General features: G+C 42.4%; 1 protein-coding gene across 2 annotated transcripts in view; it reads right to left on the reverse strand.

Moving 5' to 3' along the window:
- PPARGC1A (PPARG coactivator 1 alpha) overlaps positions 1–27,404 on the reverse strand; it is a 695,201-nt gene that overhangs the window by 514,939 nt on the left and 152,858 nt on the right. The window lies entirely within an intron of this gene.

A 27,404-nucleotide genomic window follows, 5' to 3' on the forward strand; every position in this document is an offset into this window, starting at 1 on the left:
TAATTGAAACTGATATTGGGCTTCCCAGTGGTAAAGTGGTCAAGAATAGTGGTAAAGAATTCACCTGCCAATGCAAGAAATGCCATTTTGATCCCTGGGTCAGGAAGATCCCCGGGAGTAGGAAATGGCAACCCACTCCAGCATTCTTGTCTGGAAAATACCATGGACAGAAGCTGGTGAGCTATGGTCCACAGGGCTGCAAAGAGTCAGACATGTCTGAGTGTGGCACAGGACACTGAAACGGAGCCCTCCTAAAATCGAGTTCCCCTGCCGAGTTTATGATTAACTTCTGTTTCCAAAAGTTTATTCTCTTTCTTGTCCCACCCCCTGCTCCCTTTGGGATGGAGGAGTAGCAAAGAAAAGGGGAAACTGAAACACAGCAGGATCCACAGGGCCCTCCCAGGTCCAAAAGCCCCTCCATATCCCCCATTTCTTGTTTGTAGAAAAATCTTTAGTCCCCCAGACCTTCTCTGAGTTCCAAAGAGCAGATTCAAAAGTTATTAATACTAATTATGGAAGTATGGGATGCAGGAGCAAAGGAAAAGTAGTCAAGAAATAATAGTTCGGTGATAAAACAGAGTTCCAGCGCCTCCTCAAGGGATCTACATAACACTCTGAAACACAGCTTTCAGTTTTTCTATAGGAAGTAAGACCCCGCCCTGGTGAAGGATGATGACTATAAGTACATAGACCTCAAAGTGGATGGAACCAGAAGGTTGAAGATTGAGATTCCCAAAATACCACCCTGTTACCTCACCACCAACCAATCGGAAGCAGATCATGCCCCCTGCAACCTCAACCCAAATGATACCTTTAAAAGCCTTTCCCTGAAAGCCATGGGAAATTGAGCTGCCCTTTCTCCTTGCTTGAAAGCTGCAGTAAACGCTATAATTACCTTCATTGTAACCTGGTGTCAGTAAACTAACTTTGCTACACAGTGGGCAAGCAGGCCCGAGTTGAGTTTGGTAACACTATAGAAGTTAGTTGGGTTGATTTTACACTTGCATTTTTTTTTTTTAAACTAAGGCCCAGAAGTACAATCTTCCTCATTGGTTAGCTCTTCTCCTTTTAGCACCACCGTTCACTAGTAAACAGAAGTCCCAAGCAGAAGATACCTACTTACTCATCAATCCCCAACCCCAAGTCTGGGGCTTTCTGAGACGGTGAGAACACGGCTGTCTACCCTGGTTTTGATTTATGGCAGGACTCAGCAAACTTCTATAAAGGGCCAAATGGTGACTATTTCAGGCTTTGCCGGCCATTTGGTCTTTGTCTGAACTGCTCAAATCAGCCACCCTAGTGTAAAAGCAGTCATAGGTATTATGTAAGCAAATAAGCATGGCTGTGTTCTGATAAAACTTTATTTATCTATTGAAATTGAATTTCATTTAACTTTCTTTTTTACAAAAATTATTTATTTACTGATTGTAATTTTTGGCCACATCCTGTAGCATGTGGGATCCCAGTTTCCTGAGCAGGGATCACACCTGCACCCCCAGGACTGGAAGGCAGAGCCTTAATCATTAGACCACCAGGGAAGTTCCTCAGATAACTTCCATGTGTCATGAAGCATTATTTATCTTTTTTATTTTTATTTGACCATTTAAAAAACAGGAAGAAGGCCAGATTTGTCTTGTCCCTATTGTAGTTTGCCAACCCCTGGTTTAGAGTTATGAAAGCACGCACTGCAAAGAAAACTTCCTTCTGCTGCCAGATACTCTCCATAATTCGCCATTGGCACTCACCGGGCTGATGAGGACGTTTTCTATTAAACATCCATGTTTTTGCATTGGTATGTGACAGGTATGACTTCAGCAAGGTTAGATCCCAATTTTAGTAACTTCAGTTCACACACAGTGTTCCTGAGTGGGGTATCTTCCTTGATGGGAAATATAACTGAAAAAACTAACTTGATCACCAAGAAGAAGTTGTACGATTACATCACATTATGATATCAGTCAGATTACAGAGGAACATCCAGCCATGGGATGGATGATACGTGTTTCACCACTTGATTTTTAGCCTTCATATGTAAATATCACTTTAATTTAGGACAGAAACATCTGGTTCATCTACAGCCAATATTAGCACCAACAGATCAATCACTGAAATCATTATCAATCTTTTGTCTGTAGAATGAAGTAAGTAGGAACATTCCATTTAAATACCTTTACACACAGCACAACTCTACTGGCATCAGCATATTACAAAAACCAATTTTCTTACATCAACTTCTATCTACTTCTAATTCTGTAGCATAGCTCTGGGGAGTTGCTACAAGGTCTGTGTAAACTGAAAATCTAAATAACATTATGACGCCTATTACAGAACTAATTTATAATCTAATACCCCAGTTGAATTTAATATCCTATTTATTTATTCAAGCAAAATATCTGGAAAAAATATGTCACATCATAATGTAGTTGTTATGAAAATGGAAAAATAAAACAGAATTTTAGAGACGGCATGATAATTGCTAGGGGCAGGTATGAGCAAGAATTTCAGAGCCCCTCACACGAAGGAGAGACAGAGACGGGAGCCCTTTAATAAATAGAATTTTTGCTTTATAACGCAATTATTGTCAAATTTAGTATTTTACATCAAATTTACAACTTTCAAATGTGATTCCTATTAATGTTATCTGCTCAGAGCTACTGCAGCATAAAACTGTTGGCCAACAGATGCCACCTCATCAACTGTCTTTAACAACTCCATTCCGATCCTGGATGGAAGAACCGAGTTTATGGCAGTGTTTATAAGCACATGCTGCCAATACAAACGCACAAGTGACGCCCGTATATATAATAGAAACAGGCTGATGGAAATAACTCTACGGAGGCTTCTGCAAATACTAAGTTCTGTGCTGATTCCTTTATCTTAAGATAAGTGGAAGGAAAGAAGAAGGGAAGGAGGGAAAAGAGGGAGGGAGGGAGGAAGGGACGGAGGGGAAATGAGAGAGGAATGAAGGACAAAAGGAAAGAAGAGAGGGAGGATATTATGACACTGGAATAAGAAAAGTGATGGAAAGCACAAGTACAAAAACATTTTTTTGTTTATTCAGTCGCTCAGTCGTGTCAGACTCTGCGACTCCATGGGACTACAGCACGCCAGGCTTCCCTGTCCTTCACTATCTCCGGAAGCTTGCTCAAACTCATGTCCGTTGGGTCAGTGATGCCATTCAACCATCTCGTCCTCTCTCATCCCCTTCTCCTCCTGCCCTCAATCTTTCCCAGAACAAAAACATGGTGTGGTGATAATTACATCTGACCACAGGTGCTCCTAGCCATCCAGATACTGGAATGACTTGATGAAAGTTTAGTGGGCTCCGTAGTACATGCGCAGGAGAGCTCCTACAATTCAGAGAAAGGGTGGCAGCACCTGAATCCCACAGGAAAGAAGGAACATGCCTACTGCCTGCTTTTTGCTGAGGTAGGAGCCATGTTTGCAGTGGAGGGAGCAGTCCGTGCTGGCTCCAGGTCCCAAAGTACACATGCCCCCAGGTGCACCCCCACGCTCACACTGGTGACCCCCTTCCAGTCCTCACAAAAAAGCAGAAGAATCAGCCATCACATTGGAAGGTCTCAAACCTTGAGGTCCTTCAGTCCTTTTCCAAACCTGCATGTCTGGATTACAAGCCCTGCATTAGATCGCCTGTATTTTTATTTCACTCCCCACATGACTGAGGCACTTCAAAGTTTAGGAACCAGTGACCTCTATGACCATATTTGAAAGGCTCTGGGAAGAGCCCTTTGCCTTGGAAATTATAACAGTGCTCTCTCAATATCCTCAAATACCATAGTTAGCAATTCATTTTTTTGCCTTTTGAGGTTTTCTGGTCTCCACGTGTACTGAAACCAAACTCAGATATACTGAGGAGAAGAAAGATTGTAAGCCCTAGTGCCAGATGATGCCTTCGTTGGATACTTGGCCCTGCAGAAATTAAACAAAGCATCCCCAAATGGGCAAGATAATACCCCATAAAAGGAGGATATCAACAATACAAGATTAGACACAAGAACATGCATGGGTTGTGTGACTGCATATACCCTCTGAGCAAACTGCATGGGTATCGAGGGTTGGGCATCCCAGCTTCATCTATTTCTGCTGGATACAGTCTGACATCAAAGGTAATTCACGTTCAGGTCCCTCATGTGTTCTAGGATGTACCCAGCTCCAAATGGGCCTTCCTCCATGGGTATCCATTTTCAACAGCACATGCATGGAGATTCTGGTGTGAGAATTATGCTCTCTCCTGACAGATGGGCCTCCTATGATGGTTAGCCTTCTCCAAATATAGATCTGGCCCCCTACTATTTCCCGAGCATCCCTCCTAGTGTAGATTCCGTCTCCCTCCTCCTCCTGCCACTAGTGTCTGCTCAGCAAGGCTCCTGGGAACCACGAAGACCATCTCTTCCCCGAACCACCCTACCTGCTCTTTGTGAAAGGTACACCCGTGCAACAGAAACCCAGCTCAGCATTCTATTGATTATCACCTATAAATCTCACTGCTCACAAAAAAGCTCCATGAAAATACAATCCAGGGACATAAATCTCTCTAAGAGAGATGAAATCTGATGGGAAATAAAATTCCCTCATTTCATTTATTCCCATGTTTAAAAGACTGACTTTCCAATAAGCTGGGAGCACTAACATGAGATGGTGGGGAATGGGGACAGAGCTCAGGTGGGGATCAGACTGACAGGAGAGCAAACACTCGCTGTGCCAGCCCCTCGATATGTGCCACCAGCAAGCGGCATCATCTCTGAGCCTCAGTTTTGTTATATCTACAATAAATGGGATAAACTCCCTTGCACGGCTGCTGTGAGACCAAGTTTGATAGACTATAAGTACCATGCATACATGAGGCACTCAAGATGGTAGCTGTTACATGCAGTACATCTCCACCTTTAAAATTATTTTCAACATGAAAAAGAAAAAGAATGTTAGTTACTGGCCCCCTCAAAATCCATGCTTTCTTCCCATAAGTCCAAGTGATGGCCCATAAGACTGTTTCATTCATTTAACTGACACTTACTGACATTAATTGAGCATCACCTATGTATTAGTCTTTGACCGAGATCCTGGGACTTGTATAGGTTTGATCTCCTATTTTAACAGGTGACAGGACCAACATTTAAGGAGATACACAAGAAAAAAACAGGTGGTGGGGAAAAGTCATAACTTTTTTTTGCAGAAATCCTTATACCATACACAAGGCTCAGTCCCCCCATGTTCTTCATGAACTTTGAAGAGTGCATCTGTCCTCTCAAAAGCCTTCAGAGACCTCCAGCCCAGGTGCTCCCCTGGCTTCTCTTAGCTCCAAAGAGACAGCCAGTCTCTGAATTTCCACTTCGTGTTGCCATTTTGATTCAATGAAGTGACAAATCCCTATGTTGTGAGCTTTAGAAGGACAAGGATAAAGCCGTGTGAACTTCTTTACTTCCTCCCTCACCAGTAGAGTGTCTGCACACAGTATTCAAATTTCACCTCTGAGAGCTTCCCTGGTGGCCTAGTGGTAAAGAATCTGCCTGCCAATGCAGGAGACACTGGGTTTGATCCCTGATCCGGGAAGATCCCACATGCCACAGAGCAACTAAGCCCATGAGCCACAACTACTGAGCCTGTGCCCTAGAAGCCAGGAGCCATGACTACTGAATCCATTTGCCACAACTACTCAAGCCCTCAAGCCCTAGAGCCTGAGTTCTGCAACAAGAGAAGCCACCACAATGAGAAGCCCAAGCACCGTAACTAGAGAGTAGTCCCTGCTCTCCACAACTAGAGAAAGTCTGTGCAGCAATGAAGACCCAGCCCAGCCAAGAATAAATAAATAAAAACAAATTGCCTCTGCTTCCAGAGCAAACCTCACCATCAACTCCCTCCCCTCCGTCACTCCTAGTGACCAGAAAGTCAGTGCCTGAGCTTAAGTGGCTGAATTCCAAATACATTTTCCCACCACCACAACAAAAAAGATGAATAGAAACTGTTTGTCCCTAGAACAAGAAGAAAAGCTTACAGGACTGAGAAAAATGTTGGTGTTCATAGTCACTTCAGCTGGCCAGCAAAATTTGCCACTGTCTTTCCCATCTGATCTTGTGGGCCTTCCAACCCCAGACTTCCATGATCTGACCACAAGGCAAACATCACATTCTGCCCTTTTCCTCTGTGCTTGAACAATAAAATGGTCTTTGGTTTGAGTGAGCCAAGAGCCTGTTGGTTTCACTGTTTTCTCTATAAATACAGTGTATAGTGCAAAGGAACAAGAAGTCTTGAATTGACTAAACGCTGGGCAAAGATCAAACCAAGGTTGAGTGATCTCATACACATCTTGAGAAAGAAAAAATATGAATCTATGGAGTGATCCTTGTAATCCCATTCTTAGGTGTCATGGAAGGAAGTTTGAAGCTGGAGAAACAATGGAGGAACAAGATGATCGGGAAAGAAGTAACAGAGGGAGAAAAAAAAAAAAAAGCCTCCTTCTATCCTGTAGAGTGAGGCCAAGCATTTGTTATCGTTGTGTCTAGCTCTCTAAACCAAAAAAAGTAAAATCAAACAAACAAAGAATGCACCAGCCAGAAGCAGGCAGACTCTCCCGCCTTGATTCACACATGGTCTCCTCGCTCCCCACTCCCATCGCAGATGGTGGCAAAGCTCTGACACACGCGGCGCCCTCAGGCACTGAAACTTCCCCTGAGTCCCCCTACAAGGGGGCTGGTGGGCCCCGCTCTGCTCTCGGCTGCCATGGGGCAATCTCTGCCCCTACTCCCAGTCCCCCGTCAAAATGGCACATTGTTAGAAATGTGCTCAGGACATGTGATTTGGGGCAGAGAGTTGTTTGAGTTCCCATATGCTTAAGGTACATAACTGGGCCACTGAGAAAAAGGAATTTAAGCATTCTAGAAAACAGCAGGAGAGCAAATTGGCCTTTCCTTCCGAGAGCTATTATTAGAGAGGCCCAGCCCAATTCAACCAGAAAGCCAATATCTACTCCATTCGTTCTTCCCCTGCAACAATGCCTCACACGTCCCGCCCCTCTCAAATAAGACACTCCTGATGCACACCCGCCAGACACACATGTCATCTTTAATGCTGACCACTGGCTGGCAGAGATCAGTGGATGCACCACTTCTCACAGAGCAACTTAACAGTCCCTAGTTTAATTTCACATAATACCGAGAACTCTCAGAATGTGGCAGTACGTTTGATTTGTACTCGTGGAATTTGGCAACCAGCTTGCTCTCCTCTTTGTGTACCTGCTGAAGTCGCAGCTGCTGCCTAAACTTTGTAAATAAATGCTAAACAAATGCCAAATAAAGAAACCAACTTCCCAGGAAGCAGAAAGGGCAGGAGATCACAGTTTTTGTTCTCAGAAATATGCTGTGACCTGCTTCAGCGATGCATCCTGGCAGCTTGGGTGTGTCTCTGCTCTCCTGTGTCCCGAATGGTCTGTTATCTCTGGGAGAGGGGGTGGAGAGGCGGGCAGCGGGGAGGAAGGGAAGGGGTGGGAGAAGGGGAGGAGAAGGAAAGAAGATCTGAGGGAGGGAGGGACAAAGAAAGGGAAGGAATAAGGGGGGAGCCTTTCTTATTATTTATCCCCAATTAATGAGTAGAAAATGTTGGCTGGGAAGACAAAACACAGCCTTCTTATTTCTTATAACACATATTTCTATGGAAATTAGAGATTTGATAGTCAGTGTTTTCAATGGACTTCATCTCCAATCAAACAATGAAAACTAATGAGAAAACAGGTTTCATTTCACTTCACCCTCAACTGTGCAGAGATGGATCCACCGCACTCATGAACACCAGTGGGTGAGCCTTCGTACCCCACCCATGGCCTCACGGGCCAGGTTTCTCAACAGGAACTTTGCTGAAGGGGGAGAAGTGAATCACTCAGCACACTCTGGCATGCCGCAGTCTGTGTTCTCTTGGGCACAGGTAATGCACAACAGAATCAACCCACCAAAGATGGAGAAGCCCAACATTTCTCATCGCAGATGAACATATACTTTATAAGTGGGCTGTCAGGCAGCCACCTCTATTTCCCTGACTATCTCAAAGGATACATCCATCCCAGATGCAAGATGAGGAACCAGAAGGAGGTGTAGGCATGATATATGGACTAGATGTGACTTACAGTTCCTCTCTGCCTTTCAGACTGGCTGTTGGTGACTCAGGCCAAGTAATTTGGGTGGCAGGGATGATCCTTAAAGCTACCATCTACTGAATACTTAAATGCCAGGCTTTGTGGATAGCACTTTCTGTGTCTTGTCTTCTCCCAATAAACAAGGAGTTGCATAAAGGGTTCTTGTCTCTTTTTTTTCTTTTTTTTTTTCTTTTTCTCTTTGTTTTTCTTATGGCTTGCCATTGTCCGCACCACATAATAATGACTAACACAGAGCACTAACTAGGTGCCAGGCACTTTTCTAAGGGCAACAAATACAGAAGCTCTGAATCTTCACAACAACTCTGTGAGGTTATCCCCAGTGTTTTATAGATCCTCAGAGAACTTCAGTAACTTGTCTAAATAAGTGTTGAAACTAGAATTAAAACAACAGGTATTTTGTTTCCATAATGTATGCTTTTAACCTCTATGCTCTTGTAGGATATTTATTGCACCAATAAACCTTTTTTTGAATGAATGGAGGCTCTCATGTAAGCATTATTGCAATCTTAAGGGGAAAATATAACTACCCTTACGTACAAATTTGGCAGCTGAGACTCATAGAGCTTAAGTAACTTGCATAAGGTAACACAGCTATTTGTGCAGAATGAGGACTCAACTCAGGTCTTTCTGACTTGGAGGCCCATGATCTTGAAACAACAGTAGTATTTTAAACCATGTGACCAAGCGACTCCCTATTCAATGTTTCCATTCAGTGACTCCATTTCCCCCATCTTATCAGTAACAGTATCTATTTTTGCAAACAAAAAAAATTGTTTATAATAAAGCAGATATATCTCTTATGGGTCTGCCTGTGTTGTTTGTTTTCCCCAATAGGTTGTATAACAAAAATAAGACTGATATTTTAGGTGACAAGTGAGAAGTGGATCAGGCAGCTCTCTGATTTCAAGGGAGCCTGTCTACCAGAATTTGTCACCAGTGAGGACCTTATCTGTGTGGTTAACTAAGCAATGTCCCCACATCGGGCTCTGGATGTTGCTTACTCAGTATTGGAAAGACTTGATGTCAGGAATACAGAACCAAGTGATGTTGATGACACACCTTGACTAATCAAGGACCTCATCCTTCTCTCTCATCCAGGCACTTGTTTGGGAGGCAGGGGGCTCTTTCTGAGCCATGAAAAACCTTTACCTTCAATTCAGCACTTGCTCTGACCATTTGCTCCTAAATGACTGTTCTTCCATCTGATTATTTTTCTTCCATACACACCTGTCATCCAACTTTTCATTTTTTAAAAAGTTTTAAAAATTTATTACTCCTGAAGCGAGAACCTGAGAATGAGCCGGCGATTAACGGAATCATTTGACTGACCTTCAGGAGACCCAAACGGTGGGTGATTGATGAAACGGCTACAGGTTTAAGCAGAAGGTCAGCTTCAATAATACGGCTGTTACTTCCCATGGTCCTTACAGACCAGCTCAGTTGACGGCCTTCACTTCTCCTTTGCAACAATTTTAAGGCCAAGGCATTTGACTCCACCACCCACCACCCTCTTGTGAGGCTCATTATGTAGTAACAAAGACACAGGTTGGTATAGCTTCTGCAACAACCATGATCTAACATCAAACATGATTGTCCTCAACCACTGAGGGGCCCCAGTAGGTGCTTTCCCACCATATCCAATCGACCTCATGCAGGGGTCCCCTAGGAGGTACCTGGATGGCAGTTCTTGCTGCATCATCTAACAAGCCCCACCATCCATCACTGCTTGTGCTAAGTTGCTTCACAACTTAGAGTCGTGTCCAGCTCTTTGCAGCCCTGTGGACTGTAGCTCACTGGGCTCCTCTGTCCATGGGATTCTTCAGGCAAGAATACTGGAGTGGGTTGCCAAGCTCTTCTCCAAGGGATCTTCCTGACCCAGGGAGCGAACCTTCATCTCTTACATCTCCAGCATCGGCAGGTGGGTTCTTTACCACTAGTGCCACCTGGGAACCCCTTGACTAAAACCTACCTGCCTACCTTCAGATAATTAAAACATGAAAGTTCTCCTTTTAGCTAGCGGCATTTGAACTTGAAAGAAGGGACAAAAGAAGGTAAAAGACTTCATTCAAACTTTTTCTGGCAACCTCTAAGGGTTAATAATAGTTCATCTTTAACCTCATCAACATGTAAGAATACACAAGGTTTTCTATAGAAAGTAACCCAGTAAACAGGACATAACCACAACAAGAACCAAGAGACCACTGTATCACTTTGCCTGTATCACCTCAACAAGGCCTCAAGGGTTTCTGGGGAAATCAGGGCAGTGGATGGTGAGGAACAGAGGCCCTGGATCAGACTACTCATGATGAAATCCTGGCTCTCCCACTGGCTTCTGTGTGACCTGGGGAAAGTAGCCTAACCCTGCCTCAGCCCTGTACACTTAGAATGGGTATAATGATTCTCAGCTCTTAAGACGGCTGTGAGGATTTAATGAGTCAATACATGTAGTGTTAGAATAGGTCTGGGCATGCTCAGGTAAGCACTGTATATTACTACTGTCATTAATCCAGTTCTATAGATGAGGAAACTGAGACTTTGGAAGATAAATTAAATGACGTACTCAAGGCCGTGACTACTGAGTGGAAGCATGCAGACTGGAACCAGGCAGTTTAAAGCCCAGGTTCTTAACCACTCCATTAGTTTCTTAATGGGGACAGTTTTCAGCTGTCAGTCTCTGGACCCACAGCCTTCCTTATTAGCCTTGCAATATTACTCAAAGATGGACATTTGAAGGGGAAAAGACCACAAGGCCAGCCCAGAGCTGTGACCGCAATGAAGGGAGGCGCTTCCTGGTGTCTCGAGCAGAAAGTCAGGGCTTCCCCAAAGAGCTCCAGACTTAGGGACACCTGTGCTCCATCTCCTCCATCCCTTTACAAAGAATGAGTGAAGTCAGACACAGAAAGAGAAATATCCTATGATGTCCCTCATATGCCAGATCTAAAAAGAAATGATACAAATGAACTTCTTTACAAAACAGAAACAGAGAATGAATTTATGGTTGCCGGAGGGGAGGGGAGGGGGTAAGAGATAGTTAGGGGGTTTGGGATCAACATGCACACACTGCTCTATTTAAGATGGACAATCAGCCAGGTCCCACTGTATAGCACAGGGAACTCTGCTCAATGTTATGTGGTAGCCTGGATGGGAGGGGAGTTTAGGGGAGAATGGATACGTATATACGTATATACGTATGGCTGAATCCCCTTGCTGTCCACCTGAAACTATCACAACATTGTTCACCAGCTCTACGCCAATACAAAATAAAAAGCTTTAAATAAAGAATGAGTGAACCCTCCCATTCTGTCCCTGCCTTGAAGCAGCATATGTCAAAATAGTTTTCACCCCTTAGAAATGAAAGAATAAAGTAACAAATCATCCACTCAGGTAAAGAGGGCATAATCAGTGTTGTGTGAAGCCCTTTATATTAATGGGAACTTGCATTTGTAAGGTCAGTCTTAGGCAGAGGAGGAGAGTCTGATGCCTAAAGAGGGTGGCTTAGATGTCAAGGAAGATGCATCTTTCCCAAGAAATGTTTACCCACTGATGTCCCCTTTTCATGATTTATGCTGCTGCATTTAGCGTGTATCTATTTGGTCTTTCTCTTTCAAACTGCAAATATCTCTGTGATGTGTAAGAAATTAAATTCCTTATCCCAATGGTGCCTGTGTTTCTCAGATCTCCTTTCCACACGGTGAAATATACAAGCACACAGGTGTCCTCCGGGAGGAATAAAATAGTGACAGGGGGCTCGGAAAAAGAGTCTGGGGGACATTAAGATCCTACCCAACAGAAGAAACCTGATTTGACTTTTCATAAAAGAAAAGGAAACACAGGGCTTACTGCATTAGGTACTTTCATGTACTACCGATTATAGCATTGAGCCTCAGAGAGGTTTAATGACTTGGCCAAGATCATACAGCTAATAGAGGGCAAGGTTGAGATTTGAACACATTTATACCCAAATCCCATGATCCCACCCCTGTCCCCTCCGCACCTCTATATTAAACTACCTGCTCTTGCAACTCAGAAATGACTGTGGGTCTCTATTTCTAAACCAGAACTTGTGCTCAACCATTCCTTTGCAGGTCATCATATTTACAAACTTGCCCCCTCATATGTATTCTTCATCTCCCCACCACTTCCAATGCAGTCATGAGGATAAAATATGTGATTTTGTTCCACTCCATAATTTCCCCTCCAGAAGGCCATAGTCATAGTTTGAAGCAGCAGGGGTTGCACTGAAGCTTAAGGAAAAGCAAAACTATTAAACCACAGTCCATCCCTCTTCAACAACTCTGCCCAAACTTTCAGAGGAAACAACGATTCCTATTACAGCAGCAGCAGTCCCCTGAGAATCAACTAGCAGCCAAGAACAAAACACCTAAGCCAACCATGCCTTCTCTCCCTCCTTACCAATTCCCTGCATGCGAGCATATCTCAGTGGGGAAATATCTGCTGCGGAAAGGGAAGAGGTGAATGGGACATGTAATTGCCCGAGCGGTCAGTGCCCGGAGACCTAAATAGAGTTCTGGGCTCATTGCTGCACAGAAATGTTAGGGCTTCTACTCACAAAGGGAAAGATGTGGAATTGTCTCTTCTTCCACATCTTTTTCTTTGTTTTGCTGATAGAGACCACTGTCCAACCTAGAAGCAAAAATGCCGAATATTTCCTTTCCCAGCCTGCCTTACGACTTGGACATCATCGGTATGTATCTTAATCATGTCCATGGGGGAACCTAAGGGGAAAGTCATGTAAGTGGTTCCTGGGGAAAGTTTTCAACCCTAATAAAAAGAGATGCCAAAAAAGAAACTCTCTTCTCGCTTTTGGAATTGAATATACGGGCTTCCCCAACGGCTCAGTGAGTAAAGAATCCACCTGCAATGCAGGAGACACAGGAGATTCAGGTTTGATCTCTGAGTCAGGAAGATTCCCCTGGAGGAAAAAAAGGGCAACCCATTCCAGTATTCTTGTCTGAAAAATCCCACAGACAGAGGAGCCTGGCAAGCTACAGTCCAAAGGGTCTCAAAGAGTCAGACAGGACTAAGTGACTAAGCACACACACAGCACATATGATGCCTAGGGCTCCCATCTTAGGATCATCACGGGAAAGCCCAAGCAAGAGCCAATGGCCTGGATGATATCCTTGCATCTATGATCCAATTCTGGAAACACCTTGCCTCCAGACTTCTTTTGTACTGGTAGCTATTGCTATTATAACGAATCTATTGCTGTGTAATGAATAGCCCTAAAGTTTAGCAACTTAAAATAACAAACATTATCTCACAACTGCAGTGGGTCAGGAATCTAAGAGGGGCATAGGTGAGGGAATCTAAGAGGGGCATAGGTGAGTGAATCTGGCTTGGGGTCGTGCACAGGCCATAGTCCAGATGCTAGTCAGGGCTGAAGTCATTTCAAGGCTCAACTGAGGTAAGATCTTCTTTCACACTCATTCATATGGCAGTTGGCAGGCCTCAGAAGATTAGATTTCCTTCAAGCTCACTCACACAGGCCACACCACAGAACTGCCTTACAACATGGCAGCTGACTTTTCCAGCAGAAGCAATCAAAGAGAAAGTGAAGGGAAGTACCCCATTTGAAATGAAAGTGAAAGTCACCCAGTCGTGTCCAACTCTTTGTGACCCCATGGACTATACAGTCCATGGAATTCTCCAGGCCAGAATACTGGAATGGGTAGCCTTTCCCTTCTCCAGGAGATCTTCCCAACCCAGGGACCGAACCCAGGTCTCCCACATTGCAGGCAGATTCTTTACCAGCTGAGCCACCAGGGAAGCCCAATATGGAAATCATCATCTTTTTAGTAACCTAGTATTAGAAGTAGCATTCTATTACTACCCGCTATATTCTAATCTTTCCATGCAGAGGTCCTCAACCTTGGTACCACTGACACTTAGGGTTTTCTTTGCTAATAATACTGTTATTTAAAGCTGGAGATGGTGTGGAGAAATGGGAACCTTCCTACACTGTTGGAGAGAATGTAAACTGGTACAGCCACTATGGAAAACAACATGAAGTGACTTAAAAAACTAAACACAGAACTGTCATATGACTCAGCAATCCCAGTCCTGGGCATATACCCAGACAAAACTATAGTTTGAAAAGATACATGCACCCCTGTGTTCACAACAGCACTATTTACAATAGCCAAGACATGGAAGCAATCAGATGTCCATCAGCAGATGAGTGGATAAAGATGTGGTATGTATACACAAGAGAACACTACACAACCATAAAAAATGAAATTGCATTTGCAGCAACAAGGATGGGCCTAGAGATGACCACACTTAGTGAAGTAAGTCAGAAACAGACAAACACCATGTGATATCACTTATATGCAGGATATAAAATATGACACAAATGGACTACAGACTCACAGACATATAAACAAAATTTATGGTTATGAAAGGGAGAGGAAGTGGGGGAGGGATCAATTAAGAGTATGGAATTAGCAGATACAAACTCCTATGCATAACACAGATAAACAACAAGGTCCTACTATATAACACAGGGGACTATATTCAATATCTTGTAATAAACCATAATGGAAAAGAATACAAAAAAGAATATTACGTATGTATAGCTGAATCACTTTGTTATACACCAGAAACTAAGACAACATTGCAAATTAACTATACTTCAATTAAAAATAAAAATAACATTGTTACTTTTCCCATATTTCAACAGTTCTAAGTAAAATATCAAGCAAAGCCTCATACTTACCAATGAAGTGACTCAGCACTAGTGCCCTAGGAAAAAAACAATCTCTCCCATAAAATCCTCAAACCACACAGGATTGCACACATGTGCACACACACAGGCACACACAAGTCTCTAAAGGAAATATATCAACTACCCTCATCTTGTGCACGTTCCCTATATAAAGAAGACCTGAAAGTCAGAATACAGCTGCTGCTGCTGCTGCTTCTGCTGCTAAGTCACTTCAATTGAGTCCGACTCTGTGCGACCCCATAGACGGCAGCCCACCAGGCTCCCCCGTCCCTGGGATTCTCCAGGTGAGAACACTGGAGTGGGCTGCCATTTCCTTCTCCAATGCATGAAAGTGAAAAGTGAAAGTGAACTTGCTCAGTCGTGTCCGACTCTTAGCGACCACACGGACTGCAGCCTATCAGGCTCCTCCGTCCATGGGATTTTCCAGGCAAGAGTACTGGAGTGGGGTGCCATTGCCTTCTCCGCTCAGAATACAGAAGACAACACATTTTTAAATGCTACCACTTCAAAAAAGTGATAACCATATCACGCCAACTGGGATTTTTAAAAGCACTTAGTAAATGCCACATGCTTAGTAAAAGACTGCTTCTGACCTGCCTGAGTATAGAGTTGAAACAGAGAAGAATGATCCACCATTCAGAAGACACAGGGAAAATGACATCTAAACCTGCAGCACCAACTCTCCTATTTGTATCTGTTCACCACACGTTGGGCTTCCCTCATGGCTCAGACAGTAAAGAATCTGCCTGCAATGTGGGAGACCCAGGTTCAATCCCTGGGTCGGGAGGATCCCATGGAGAAGGGACTGACTACTTACTCCAGTATTCGTGCCTGGAGAATTCCATGGACAGAGAAGCCTGTCAGGCTATAGTCCATGGGGTCACAAACAGTCAGACACAAATGAACAACTAACACTTTCACCACACACACCCCCATCTTTTGTGGTGCCCCTTCAAGTTAAATACTCTTTAGGGACCAAGCAAATCTTGGATTTTTCTTCAACTCTTGGATTCTGGCTAGCCTTACTGTTATACCCTCAAACCTGAACTATAAGTCTACTCAATCTACCAACAACCCATGGACCATCCTAGAGGTCTTTAAGAAATGTCCACTCTTTACAGTCTCCCAGAAGCAGAGAGTTCCTTACCTTTTAATGACCCTGGCTGGGTTTCTCAACCCCCAGGCTGTGAACAAACTGTCCTAAGGAAAGACCATATGGTGATTTTTATTCAAAACCTAAGGGTCTTTTTATTGGCCTAACCCATCTCTTTTCATAGCTCGCTCTGGAGATTACAATGTCTATAACAGACACCCGAAAGCAATTATCAAGTAAGGGACAGTAGTCCCAGGAATAACTATGGAGTTCAAGATGAAAGGCTCAAAATGAAACCTATTTCCAACACAAATATCTCTTAGAATGGTAGAAATAAACCTTGAAGGGAAATAACATTATTGTAAAATGTGTTTTATGACACTGTAATGATTAATGGCATTTCACACTAATAAAGTTGACAGGAAGAGGATGTGAAAGACTAACAAAAGTGCAAATACAAATTTCCTTTTAATATCACCAGCATTTTTCTACAAGCACAAGACATGCACCAACAGGATAAGAGTAACAGTTATTTTAAAATCCAAAATAAATAAATAAACAGTGCAAGACATCAACAGTACAACTAACTGAATAGTAAGTTGCATTTGATGAATTCCCCAGAGAGATACTGAAAATATGGAAAATATTCCTTCCTCCTTTTGGTCACCAATCCTTTCTGCTGACCAAGACTTGTACCTGGTAACAAGGAGTCTTGTAGTTTGAATAAAAAGCTGTCTGAATCAAGAGTCTCACCTATCTGTTTCATTGGTCCATCTCAGCAAACCCACACCCTCATCTCCTTTCTCCTTCTTGCTTGCATCCTTCAAGAGCTGAGCCCTCACATCTGTTTCCCCCATCTCCTCCAGCCACCTGGGTCCTTCCCTTTCTTGACTTCACCTATATCTTACTCTCCCTTCTGCACCTTCTGTACCTTCTCCACGTAGAAAGTGACTTCATGGGTTTGCATGTGTTAACTGCTGTTTTATTTCGCTTATTTCTCTAACTTCTGGGATGAGTGATCTCTGACCATTTTCTCCCTCTGTGTATGCTATTGCCTCAGTCATGTCTGACTCTGTGACACCATGGACTGTAGCCCACCAGGCTCTTCTGTCCGTGAGATTCTCCAGGCAAGAATACTGGAGTGGGTTGCCATGCCCTCGGTGAGGCATCTGATATGCATCATCTACCTGTAATTATTATTTGGGGAGACTGACCACTGAGAAGTCATCAGTAGTATCTTTCCAGTCAAATCCCTGAGGTCTTTTATTATTTCTTATTTTGCTCAACTTCCCAGGACACTTGACATTGATCATGCCACCAGCTGCTTCTGATTTCTCTCCCATTTCCCTGACCCCTTCTTCACCTTGTTCTTTACTTCTTTCTCCCTCCCAGCTTCATTGGTCAAGAGCCTGCAAAGTGCAGTCTTAAGTCTTCTGTTTCTGCCTCTAAATTAGCCTTCCTTAGCCTCCATTGCCTTATTCATGCAATAGAGATTATAGTCATATCCATCTCACTGAGTTGACCTGAGAAAACAATAACATAATTAAACCAAGGAAAGTGCTGAGCATGGAGCCATCATGGTCAATGTGATCTATGATCAGGGTTTCCTTGAGTGCCCATTCTGTTCTCACAATGGAATGGGAGCTCTAGGAGGGCAGGGACTTGATTTTTCTCACTCCTCTATTTCTGGCTCAGAGAACCGTGCCTGCACATAGTAGGCAGTGAGTAACTATGTACTGAACTAACGAGGTGAAAGAACATTTCAAGTATGACTCAGTGCTGGTGGTTCTCAAATACAGCCTCTCATTTCTGACAATAGAGTCAGATTCTGATTTTGAGACCCACTTGATATGACATTAGAGTCACAATCTGCCTAAAATTTAATTGAGTTTCTCCTTTCCATCTGATTCCTCTTTGCAAAGTCATTTTTATTAATTTGAAGCAATCATTTTCACCAGATCACAGACAAACTTTGATTCACATATTACTCTCTTCTTCCTCCACTACACCCCCACTGTTGCATGCTCCCCATTCGTCCTTCTTGGCTGTCACTTTAACCGGGGTCTTTACCCACTTTCTAGCCCCTCAGATCATCACAGTGCCCTCCTACATGGTTTCCCGACCTCCAGTCTCCCTAAAGTCCCCACCCATGCCAGATGAATCCTCTGGAAATGGTTGCCCAGAATCACTCTTTTGTTTAAGAGATTGTCTCCTTTGCTTTTTCTAACAAGTTCAAACCCTTGAGCCTGACAATACTACCTGTTTAAAATTCTTCTCTCTCTCATAATCTCTTAAAGACATAGTAAATTAACTTCTTCCCACCATTTCCCCCATCTCCATTTTATACTGGACAAGAGGTCATTCTGTGTCAACGTGTATATGATGTAAATGTTAAAAAGGACTCCCTGAACTTGAACTAGGATGGCCTTAAAGGGTGAAGTATAGCTGTGGCTGCCATTCATCAGTCTCCTGCTCTCTGCCAGGCGTGGTCCTGGGTCCCTCCCCGCTCCCCAGAGCCTGCAGTATTGCATTTAATCTTCACAGAGCTCCAGGAGGTAGGGAGTTATATCCCCAAGTACAAGAATCTTTAGGCTAAGAGAGTTAAACAACTTGTCTCCAAACACACAACAACAATAGTACCATCTTCTACCCCAAGTCCAGCCGATCCCAGGGCCCGCACACTTGAACAGCCTGAAAGTTTAAGCTGAACGTTAAGCCTGGGTGTGTGGAGTCGAGATCCATGGACATGCAGAACAAATAAATTAATTAAAAGAGGAAATGGGCAGGAAGCAAGCAGTAAGTCAGAAAGAAACATCAGGTGTGAAATCAGTGAAGAGTGGAAGAGCAGGAGAGAGAATTCATTGGAGAATGAGAGAAATGAAGACATAGTGAATTTGAGGGGAAGCTGGCTAGGACAGCTGGAAGAAACTAACCGGGGCTCCTGGAGATGCAGGACAAAAAGGGCTACCACTTTGGATGTCAGGCAGCAGGCAGCGCGGAAGGCTGGTGAGAGGGTCTGACTTCCCGAGAGACAGAAAGAAGTGGCTGAGGACGAAGAGGCAGAAGGCAGGGAGATGGACCAAAAGGAGGCCACGGACCTGAGACAGCCAGACAGATCACCACCCAGGCCTCCCTGGGACTCACCTCCTACACAGGGAGATGCTGCCAAGCGTTTGGTCTCAATTCTCACCCCCACATAGAGATGAACCCCAGGAAAACACATATAAATCTCCAAGTACAAAAGAGCCTCTCAAAAAATACTTCCTGCCCTGAAAGAGGGAACTGTTATGAGCTGCTCTGAATGCCCTGATTATGTCCATTATGGTGGCTTTTGAGAAAGGAGGGGCTGAAAAGAGATAAGAGGTCAGGGCTGCTGTCCACTATTCCATGGAAAATGTCAATTACAAATAACCAGGTGGCCAAGACCTGATGTTCCATCTCCAAGACATGCCCTTTCCCGGAGAAGCTGCAGAAATGTCACCCAGTCATGCCTGCCTTGCTTCCTCACCAAGGCATGCCCCCATCCCCCACCTGCTTACCCGCACTTCTCCTGTATCCTTGCTACCACTTAAGAGCCTAACCTTTCTCCAAGGCCTTTTTCAGAGATTACAGTTTTCCTTCCTGCTTTCTAGAATGGTCTTACTCCCCAAGTACCCTCCCCTTGCTCTGAGCTCAAGTACTATGAGTCACCCTAAATTGTTTTCTGATTGTTACAGGTACAAATGCTTTCTCTTTGGAACTAAAACACAGGTCTTTGAGCATAGAAATTGTGCTTCCTCTTATTTCTTCCCTACTTCATTTTCTTAAAGAAGACCTGGGCCAAAACTGAGGCTACTTTTATGGTATAAATGAGGATTTGTTGTTGTTCAGTCATGTCTGACTCTTTGCGACCCCAAGGACTGCAGCACACCAGGCTTCCCCGTCCTTCACCATCTCCAGGAGCTTGCTCAAACTCATGTCCATTGAGTCAGTGATGCCATCCAACCATCTCGTCCTCATATATGAATAAGGATATTAATACATAAATGCATAAGACTTTTAGAAAAGAACTTGGCAGGTAGAAAACCCATATAAGTACCAGTTTCTATTGTCGTTGTTGTTTATAGTTACTGTAGCTATATAAAATACATAGTTGATGCTCAGAAAATATAACTTGAATGATGCATCAATGTCCATTAATATACAAGTAATGTCCCTAAAATATATACTATAGTTTCTCTGTGGAAGGCTTAATTTTTATGAGCTTCTATCTCTAAAGTTCGTCTTTGGGAATAAATATTGTACATATACTGCTACAAACTTTTCTAGAATAAATAGGAAGCAATTCAGAGGTACAGTTAGGTTACAAATTAAAAGAATAAGTGACAATGAGCATAAACTAGCTGAGTTGCCACCAAGAAAGCCTGCTGCTGCTGCTAAGTCGCTTCAGTCGTGTCTGACTCTATGCGATCCCATAGACGGCAGCCCACCAGGCTCCCCCGTCCCTGGGATTCTCCAGGCAAGAACACTGGAGTGGGTTGCCATTTCCTTCTCCAATGCATGCAAGTGAAAAGTGAAAGTGAAGTTGCTCAGTCATGTCCGACACTTAGCGACCCCATGGACTGCAGCCCACCAGGCTCCTCTGTCCATGGGATTTTCCAGGCAAGAGTACTGGAGTGGGGTGCCATTGCCTTCTCTGCCAAGAAAGCCTACAGAGGCCTAAACCTGCCCCCACCACCCCAGACAAGCTTTCTGTGGGTGGAGAATCATTGGCCTTTAGAGATTTCTAACAAGAGCCAGCATTCCCATGGGTCTCTTCATCCAGGAATACTGAATCACTATGCCGTCAGATTTTAATCTCTGTTAAAAATAGGAAACCAGGCAAAGGATTTCCTTTCACTTTTTTTCCCCCGATGATCGCACAAAGATACAATCGCAAGACAATAGGAGTGCCCAGTTCTTTGGTACCCATCACAACTGTAACTCTGGGATGACAACCATCAGGCTTTTCGAGGGTGGCAGCCCCAGCAGCAAAGACAATGTGCAAACAGCCCAGGCCCCAGCCCCTTGCCCTCCCTGGGCCCCGCCTGCTCCAGCAAGCCCCTGGGACAGCTTCCGAGGAGGCAGTTTCATGCGCCACTGGCCATGCCCTGGTCCATCACAGGCATCAATCACTGCTTTCAACCCAGCTGCCTCTCCAATTAATGCAAAGCTGTTTAGTTAGTGCCTTGAGAGCTGGGACAGAGAAGCAGCCTCAAAGGATATTCTTTAAAGATAAAGGCAAAACCTTTTTCATTCCTTATCATGAGGTGTTTTGTGTGTTTGTTTTCATTTTTTTAGTTTACCCCAAAAGGAAGAGGATCGCAGTAATCGCCTTCCCTCCATGACAACTTTTAAAGATGTTTATCGAAGCCAAACCTCTCTTGACGTTTGCCAATTGCTAAATAGAAGCTGTTTTTCCTGCCAAATATGCCCTCTCTTTTTCAGTGCTTATAAATGGATTATATATAAATAGGATGAGTTAATGCTGTTCATCTGATGAAATGGATTAAAATAGATGAACACAAAATTAAGGATGAAACGGATTAAAATAAATGAACACAAAATTAAGGTAACACAGGGTTCTACTGGAGTTTGTGGGAAAAGCATCAGAGAGCCTTGTGCTAGAATCCAGGGCACCAGAAAGTGGAGAGAGAAACTCAACTTTATCCTGAAAGGATTACTCTTGTCTTAACCAATGAGGTTCATGGAAGCAGTTGCTATATAGTCCCAAATAAAGTTGCCAGCTTTAGAAAAGGAAAATACAGAATAACCAGCTTAATTTAATACCAAATAAATAAATAATTTCTTAGTACAGTGAAAGTGAAAGTGTTAGTCACTTAGTCATGTCCATCACCTTGCAACCCCATGGACTGTAGCCTCCCAGGCTCCTCTGTCCAGGGAAATCTCCGGGCAAGAATATTGGAGTGGGTTGCCATTCCCTTCTCCAGGGATCTTCTTAGCATAAGCATGTCCCAAATATTGCATGGAATATACTTATACTAAAAATTGTTCATTGTTTATCTTAAATTTAAATTAACCAATTTAAATTAACCAATATTTTGTCTGTCAACTCTCACCCCCAAAGAATTTAAGTTGATCCTCAGAAGACAAGGAGTAATTCCTATTGGAAAACTCACTCAAAGGCCAGACACTTTTGCCTAAATCAATTAGGTTGGCTAAAAATTTGCTTGAATTAGTCATAAATACAGGACCTAGTGGCTTTCCTGGCAACATTTTACCACTTTGCCATCCTAGCTGTGTGTACCTGTGATACATGCTTTAAAGTGGTAACCCATTCATATTTCAAACAGAAATTAATGTTATCACCAAAAGCATCTCCATAGTTATAACCCAGGCTCTATGCTAGGTTTTTATAGCTCTAGCTCATTTAATCCTCACAACTCTGTGAAGTTGGTATGATTTATTACTTGGCAAATTGCAGAAACCTGTCCAGGGTCACACAGCTGGTAAATGGAGAGGCCAGGACGGACATCAAGGCCTGTCCCACCCTCAAGCATATGTCCTCCTATCTCCTTAATCAAATCAACACTTTACTTTTTTCCCCACTGCAAGTCTACAATATGTGGAGACTGCCTGTCTTGGATACCTGGGATTGAGTTTGGTTGATGGCAAAGGAAAGAGACAGAGGACAGGGACTTGAATATTTTAGAAGACAACACATTCAAGTACGATAAATAAAAGACAGTAAAGAAGTGCCAAAGTGATCCTCATTGAAACTAGAAAGGGTTTTGGGCACCAAATCAATATGACTAATAATGAGCATCATTTAATAAACACCTGCTAAATATCAGGCACAAGGTGGGCATTACAACTTTACTAGCACAAATGGGAAAATGAGGCAGACTACATAGCTTTCCCAGAGATGCCAAGTAGTAGAGCTGGAAGAATTAAACCTACATCCCTGTGATCACTCTCCCACAAAGCCCATCCTCTGAACCACTAGGCTGTGATGCTTTGATATAATTCTTCTCGTAAATGTACTTTTAAAAGCCTCTTCTTTCTTTCCATGAGCTTCTCACAGCCTTCAGCTCACTTCAAAACACAAACACACAATTTACCTTCATGGGCCATCATGGAGATATAAATGCACCATAAAAGCCAATGAATAGATTTCAATCATCCCTATGTAATCTTTGTATCTAGAAGAAAAGGGTCACTGCAAAAAAAGATTCATTACCGTAAGGTCAGAAATAGCCAATGTTGAGGGTTTAGTTTCCATCCTGGGAGTCAGAAAACAATGAACACCTGAAGCTCATCATGAGCTTTCAGGGAAGTAAAGGAAGTGAGAGCCCTTACATTTTGATTCCATTCAGTCACCATCAAATGAGTATCCCATTTGTATGCAGGGGGAAAGAGTGGCCAAAACAGACTAGTCTGCCAGGATCCAAAGCCTTTACTGCTCCATGCCAAGAGACATGGAGATGAAAGAGAAATGTATCACTAAGAAATGTATCACCACTCTATCGTTTGCTATGCTCTGAGTCAATCAGGGTTCTTTGGTTGTAAGCAACAGAAACCAACTCTGGCTAACTTAAGCCCAAATAACTTTTCACAAAGAGAGAATAAGAGAACATATGAACTCATAGGACTAACTGAAAGACTAGAGTCAAGTTTCAGAAAGAATGTGAACCTAGATAACAGGGGACCCAGATAGCAGGAATTAATAGACCCTCTTACCAGCCAACTCAATGGAGACATAGTGTTCCTCTAATTTGAGTTAATATTCCAGTTCTTGGGAGGGAAAAAGCAAAACTCATATGCTATTACCAAGAAGAAAAAGGAGAGGCTTTGGGAGGCAAAAACATTAAATGGTTACAAAAATACTGTGTAGCGATTACAAGTGCAGATGTTGAAATCAGACTTTCCAAGGATTTGTGAGACTTACTGTGTCACCTCAGATAAGTTGTTTAACCACTTTATGCCTCTGTTCTCTTGACTGTAAAATGGTAATGATAATAGATCACATTTCATTTAGCTGTGAGGATTCAAATAGTTAATCCAAGTAAACTATTTAGAATAGTGTTTGCTATGTTGTAGCTACTCAGTAAATGTTGGTCATCATTCTTATCAGTGATTGATCTGCATGACTGCTCTTGACCAGCATGATTTGAGGACTGTTTGTTAATGCAGTTGAACCAACTTATTCTGACTAATATGGGATTTCACCTTCACAACAGTTCAGTCCATTTCAACCAACACCCACTAAGCCCCTACACATACCCAACTCTGAGTTAGACTTTGAATGGTCACAGAAACAAGCACTGTCTGAGCTTTAAAATGTAGCAGGAAATGTATGCTGTCTCTATAAAACATGTCTTTTACTATGCTCAATTCCACACCAAAAGCAAAACCAAGAGACAGATGCCCAAGACACATAGTTCCTATAAATTTCTGGGATGTACTGCTATCTGTCATACAAATTCAGCCCTCTCCAAACATAAGCATCTAGAAGCACCTATGCCCCCCTTCTGTGAAACAGCATTTATGCTACATATGTGTTTAATAAGTGTGCTTACTAAATGTTTAATGATAAGACCTAAACAACTCCTCTCGCTACAGTAATAGAACGGCTAATAGGCCGCCAGTGGACCAAGCAGTAAAAAGAAGCACAGAATTGAGTCGGCTAAAACCATAGGTCTCATCACCAAGAAGGGGATAAAATATTCTATACCAAAACCAGGGCACAAACGCTGCCAAAAGTCACAGCCAAATACACAGATTGAACACAAAGAACAGCTTGGTGAAAATTTTATGCTCTTTATTATACAACTTCTCTAAGGACCTGATTTTAAATTCAGTCACTCCTTTCCTCATTTGTCAGCATGGATTGCCACAGTCGAACCACAGAACTTAGTTGATAAATGGGACTTCTGCTATTAAAAATTATTCACAAAAGTCATGGTTTCCAGTGGAATAAAAAATATATGGACATTGCAATGTTAAAAGTCTATGTCTTGGGCGTGAGCATTATTGCCTAAGCAGTTGTAATAGAAGGACTTAGCTCTATCTGAGGGGCAGGATTGTATGTACAAGTAAGTATATATGGGATTTTTTAAGGTTCTACAGTGCCCTGGAGCAGTATTTTACTAAATAAAGCACCTTCAGGGGATCAAAATGGTTAACCACCTTGCTCAATCCTGGTGGGGTGAAAACGTGGGCTATGATTTGGTCTTCCTTCTCCAAATAAGTCCAAGTATGACTCTTATTTAAGTTATCATGAACATGGACTGCCAATCAAATCTCTATGGCACAGAGGAAGATAAACAAAGGATGGCCCAACCTAATACATAAGTAGCTTCGGCCTTAGGGACTATCACCAGGCTGTTTGGGTCCTTCAAGAAAGACAAATCTTACACTAGCATATGAATAGCATCACTAAAGGCAAGCCCTAAGCAGGAAATTCCAGATGAAAAAGCAACTTTTGGAGAAATATAAAATCATTGTATGTTAACTATGTATCAGTCAACATCATCTATAAGAACCACGTGTTAAAATTAGATTCTGCATCAAAAATCATGTGATTTTTTACTTGTGATGTGCAAATTAAGCATTTTCATATTTGCAATTTAAGCTTTTACTTAATTCATCATTTCCAATCTGATGAGGGTCCCATATCAAGGCCTTCTAAAGGTCAGGTCTGATTAGACGGGAGCAGCATGGAATAAACGAGAGGACTCTGGAATCCCCAGATCTTTCTTCAGGAACAGTTTGCATCTATCTGTGTCTTCCTCATATTTTGATACCATTATTCCATTTGCCACATTTTGCTATATAGGACCTTATTATCTGGAAATAAGGCAAAACTGTCTTGCTACTTCTTTTTTGGGTTTTTTCCTCCTTTAAACAATGGTATTTTTCTAAACTAGAGCATTTTTGCATAAGTTAAAAACAAAGGATATAGGCATATTGGCATATATACATACTCATGTGATGAAGTTTTATATAAGCATATATCAAAATATATGATTGTGTAAAAATAAGTAGGTATATAAACACACAAACACATAACTACAAATGTATAATGTACATTTTCAGCTAGATAAACTTATTTACCTTTGGCATCTGGCAGTAAGCTGAATCTGTATTAAACTGACCCCTTGGCTTATAAACTGGTACATGTATGCCACAGAGAACGTCTACCTAATATCTGTTAGGCATGCCGCCTAACCTAAAATTCATTCTCCCATCTTGCTTAATAATAAAGCCCCAGTTTCATTTGGAGCACCAAGGTGCCCCGTTGAAGCTCCATTTCATAGCTTCCCTTACAGCTACATGTGGGGACGTAAGTTCTGGCCAAGTAAACACAAGCAGAAGTCATTGACTGGGATGGGCTGGGATTTCCATTGAAAGATAACAGAAGACTGGAACTCACCCCTTTTTTGCCTCTGCCCTTGCTCTTCCTGTCTGTAACATGGAAATAATGGCTGGAGATTCAGCAAATGTCTTTCATCTTCAAGACGAAAGACATGCACGACTATGAAAAAAAACAGAAAGACCTAGGTCCCTAGTACATTTTTGGAACTGATAAAGGGCTTATTTCTGGTCTTCATTTGTAAAGAGAAAAATCCCACCCCTGATTTTTTATTCACAACTACAGTATATACAAAAGATCCCATGCTAAAAGTCAAAATAATCATTTATTGAATACATGTATATGTATAGCTAAGTCACTCTGCTGCACACTTGAAACTATCATAATATTGTTAGTCAGCTACATTCCAATACAAAATAAAAAGTTAAAAATTATAATAACTGTTTATGAGTCCATTAATGGTGAATAAATAAATCCAATTCAAATTTAATCTTAATAAAAGTTGGTTTATTTTTCCATATTTATCATTAAAAAGAAATACAAGATCTTTCTGATCCCATAATTTGGAAGGATTTTATCTGGCAAAACCATCCAAGTCCAGGGTTAATGAGGTTCATGTTGATGAGAATTGAACTCTAGCTGTTAAGTAAATAATAACACCAGTAGTGATTTAGAGCTTTTCATCCCTAAAATTTGTAGCAAATTGCAACTAGCCCTATGGGGTAGGTAAAATTACTGACATAATTTTATTGACAGAGAAACTGAGTCATCAAGTCATAAAATAGCCTAGGGTCTATTAGCAAATAAGCAACATCAGTTGAGAGAGATTGCAGTCAGCTTCTAAGGCCATCAAAGAGAATTCTTTAAGGGTCAGCATTTAATGAAACGTTTAAAATGCACTCTCCCTATCCCATCATCATCTAAAAAAAAAGTGTGTGCATGCGTTTTGAAGCAGGCAGCCAAGATTTCTTGGTTCTTAGAACCAGTGACTGCTTCAAATGCAAAGATCCTGAAGTCTCTTTATCATGTTCCATTAACCGACACA

Source organism: Cervus elaphus, chromosome 17 (assembly GCF_910594005.1).
Source record: "Cervus elaphus chromosome 17, mCerEla1.1, whole genome shotgun sequence".
Classification (NCBI taxonomy): Eukaryota; Metazoa; Chordata; class Mammalia; order Artiodactyla; family Cervidae; genus Cervus; species Cervus elaphus.